The sequence below is a fragment of the Hordeum vulgare genome, chromosome 3H (genome assembly GCF_904849725.1).
Source record: "Hordeum vulgare subsp. vulgare chromosome 3H, MorexV3_pseudomolecules_assembly, whole genome shotgun sequence".
Taxonomy (NCBI): Eukaryota; Viridiplantae; Streptophyta; class Magnoliopsida; order Poales; family Poaceae; genus Hordeum; species Hordeum vulgare.
In genome coordinates this window covers 129,587,597-129,591,577 of record NC_058520.1, presented here as the reverse complement: position 1 = coordinate 129,591,577, position 3,981 = coordinate 129,587,597, and the positions used below count along the sequence as shown (strand labels likewise).

The window sequence follows — 3,981 nt, the reverse complement described above, 5'->3', positions numbered from 1 at the left end:
ACAAAAAGGGAAAAAATGAAAAACAAAAAAGGAGGTTGTGGCCTCGTGTGCTGGTGGGCCGGCCCATCCAGGTCCCTCTTCAGCGAGGGGTTCCTCCCCTCTCGGTGAAGGCGAGACATAGGGGACCCCTCTCCAACACCACGCATACTGGTGAGGGTTGACCCGGAGTAAGGCAGGAAGATGCTGAGGGGCGTGTGGTTGCTCCAGAAACTCATGGTGAACTTCTACGATTGGGGAGGGAGTAATAGGGGACCACGTACTATTCATCATGTCGATTTGATATGTTCTACTTTTATTTTGTCCTAAGTTTTCTTCTAAGAGATCAAACTTATTTGTTGTGTTGACTAAGCTGGATTGCTCCATTAATTGTGCGTGTTAAAATGCGGAATTCGCTTCTCTCGAGGTGACTGTCGCTTATGAATATTTGTCGGTTTTGACGAGAAGGAAAAGCTGTTTGTATGACCCCGCTGAATGGGAGTATTTCATTTGTCTAGCATATTATTATTACTATTATTGATCTGGTATTATTGAACATGGAAATAATTATTTGGAAGAATGGCCCATTAGACAGTTCACTTCAATCAAAGTTGAGCCAGTTATATTTGAAATAATTAGTTGTTTGTTGGTTGCTCGTTGGGTTGTGACCAAGCTCTCCTTTTGTGATCCTTGAACCTAATTTTATTCTCATGGAATCTTCCTTTCTCGCAGATCAGTGTGCTATTATTTAAGCATAAGTTGTATGATTTTCCAGCTTAAATGTGGCTTCACTCCATAATTTAGTCATTCAGGTTTAGTGCCTAAAAACAATTAGATACTTTAATGTGCTTGATCCTTTATGACTAGAGCTCCTTGGAATTATAGGGCTATTATGGAGTCGCATCTTCCAGCTCAGAAGGAAAAGAAACCCGACTTAGAGGTGGTCACACAGCGTGTTCGTGGTCAGCATCCTAACTTGAAGGGCATTTACACTAAGATCATTCTTTTCTTCCAACCATTTTAATGCTATTAGGAGTTATATTGTAACTTTATTACTCATGATGATGTTACTTTCTGGTGGTGGTTGAGATCTTTCTGTCGGTACTTAGCAAATGCATATAATTAGTTGATTTTCATGAGTCTATCGCAGTCAAGCACTGTAGTTTGCACTTTCCATATTTAGTTGAGAATTGCAGTTCGGTGTCATTTTCCACTCATATTCCATGTCCTTAAATACTTGTGATGAATTGTACATGGTGAAATTTCATGGTTCAAGCATTTTGTCACCCATGTCTTCCATGTACTTAAGTATACTTGTCGGAGGTTGGTTTCGGGCCTACGGGGAAACCTCTCAAGAACCCGGTTCGAACACTGATGAGCTAAGCGCAATCTACTTCTCGGGAAAGATGAATCTATGCACACAAGGCATGAGAAGGACACTAGAGTTTACCCAGGTTCAGGCCACCTTGCAGTGTAAAATCCTACCCCTGCTTTGTGGATTGATTTCTCTCTTTGGTGAACAAGTGTTAAAATCTTTGAGTAAGAAGAAGACTCTTCCGAGGGGAAATGGGAGCTCAATTATTCGACCTCTTCCTACCGTGGTCATATATCCCTCTTATCCTTGCCATGGGCCTCTCTTCCCCAAAATGCTGGCTGCGAAGGGGCGACTACAGTACGACAATTCGAAGGGGTGCAGGAGTTCAGTACTCTCTGACAAAGTTGGTCTTTGTCCTGCAAAGGCACCATCCATGACGCGCTCGTGGGCCCATCAATGACGTCCATCCTGGTGACTGGTGTCACGCTGGGCTCCTTGCATAAAAGAGGTAAATCTCGGGACTCATCTTCGGGAGGGACAGTTTCTCGTTGCCGTTTTATCACAAAGGGGAAAGAATCTTCTACGGCGCTTGCTCGCGCCATCTTTGCGGCTCATGTCGTCTCGTGACATCACCCATGTGGAGGGTGCATGACCGTCTAACCAACACTGCGCGACCTCTCCAAGCGGAAGGCTTCGTGGGAAGCAGCCTCGCGGGGGCGAGGTGTCTCACATCTCGTGGACAAGTGTCCAGTGGGCCCTTATCAGAGAGAGAGAGAGACCGATAGAGAGAGATAGATAGAGAGAGCGAGAGCGAGAGAGCGCTTCGCGGACCTTGAGCCTTGTAGGGTGATCGTCAGAATCCTGCAATGGACCGTCTTTCGCACGTGGCCTTCTTAGCACACATAACTGGGCTGGCAGTAGATGGGCTGTGGTACCCTGGTTCCACTGGACCAAGAAAACTTGTGGTGAATTTGAAACGCTTGAGGGCCTAATGGTGAACTCACATGGTTAACCGTTTGCCCTTTGAGTGAATAAATATTCTTTAGGAAGTGTTGACATGTTTTTTTAGCGGGTGAACTTGCTCTAAGACAAGTGCATCCACCTCCAATGGAATAAAGACACTTGATAAATTTTGAGACGCTGCTACGCAGCGCCCGCGCGCTATGCGGACGCATCTCACGGCCGGCAAATTAGAAAAAATCCGCCTCGGTCCCCTGCCCCATGTGCCAAAAAGGGGAGGTCCCCATCCTCGCATGTCCCACGTCTCCACAACCACTGCTACTAAAAAGAATCACCGCAGGGGCCGGCCCCTTTCCCATCCACCCCAAAAATAAACCATACGCACAGGACTCCCTCGGCGACTCTCTCCTTCCGCCAGCCGCTGCCGGACGCCATGTCATACGCATTGGGGGAGCTATCCACTTCCTTCCTTGCATGCAAGAACACATAAAAAGTGCCAGAAAAAAAAGATCTTGGAGAACTCAACTTTGTGTGCAACTCTTTTGTGATGTTTAGGCAATAATCTGGAGAAAACTTGGGCAAAATAATTGCCAGAACTGGGCAAAATTCATCCCCGGTGAAAAAAACAGCAAAGGTAACACGCCCTTCCAAAAATATTCGATCATGAGATAGTTCTATTTGAGCTAGTTGAGTTCTCCCCCTCTCTACCTACCAACTGTGCTCTAGTAGTTGCAAATTTGCCTCCTGAGCATAATTGTTGCAATGGATCTTCTCCCCAATTTCGGTCCCCTGTTCTTGCCTCCTGTAGAACTGGATGGAAGATTAAGTTGCTGGTTCTTGATTTGTGTCTTGCCTAATGTCTTGCCCCTTGCTTATGCAACAAATAAAACAAAAAAGGAACTCACTAATTGTAGAAACATCGTTGTTTATTTAGTAGGAGTAGAACATTGAGTTTGCTTGCATGATATAAAAAAGCATGTACAAATCTAAACCTACGGAGTATTAGTGATTCTAAAACAAAATGCCCCTGTTCATTGAGTTGCTTGCATGATATTATAGAGTAGCAAAAATGCTAGACTTCCTATTAATTCCTTCCCCTGTTGTGTCTTCTAAAATGTGCAGATGAACGGCCTTAGATCTAAATGAGCTCTCCGATAACTTTGTTGATTGTGATGAGCTTTCCGATGACTTTGGAGACGAATGCAAAAAAAATAGTGACTCGATGTTTAATCTGTGCTGAAGAAAAGACAATGTAATTTATATTTTCTAAGCGTTGGAGACATTTTTATGAACTCAGAGTGACAATGTAATTTATGACGTGAAAACAATATTAAGTTGGTTATGAGTGTTGGATTCATAATTTTTTACCTCCTTGATGTTCAACATCTTTGCCGAGTTGACGTCGTTATGGTCACTCTTAACCATTTCTGTTGTTTGTACCATCCTTATGGTCATTATGTCTTTTGGCCCATACTCGAGGAATCGGGTTCTGTCCCACTTGTCAGTATTGTGTAGCATATATATGCTGCAGTTAGAGCATGTTTAGTAGAGCCCTCAAACCTTCAAATAAACAGAAATAACCGTTTTTTTACTGGTTGGGTGGAAAAAAACGCGTAGACTAGAACCCCTAAACCCCTAAACCCGTTAAACTTTTTTACGGATTCGATCTGGGATTGCCCTCCCAATCTGTAAAAGTGAGGATTGGAGAGGGAACCCGAGCTCCAACCCGC

At 44.1% G+C, this 3,981-nt stretch overlaps 1 long non-coding RNA gene across 1 annotated transcript; it reads left to right on the top strand.

The window, feature by feature from the left end:
* The first annotated feature begins 2,634 nt into the window (after positions 1 to 2,634).
* LOC123439671 lies at positions 2,635 to 3,593 on the top strand. The gene is made up of 2 exons (XR_006630137.1): positions 2,635 to 2,885; positions 3,374 to 3,593. It is a non-coding gene; the product is annotated as an uncharacterized LOC123439671 (long non-coding RNA).
* The last annotated feature ends 388 nt before the right edge of the window (positions 3,594 to 3,981 follow it).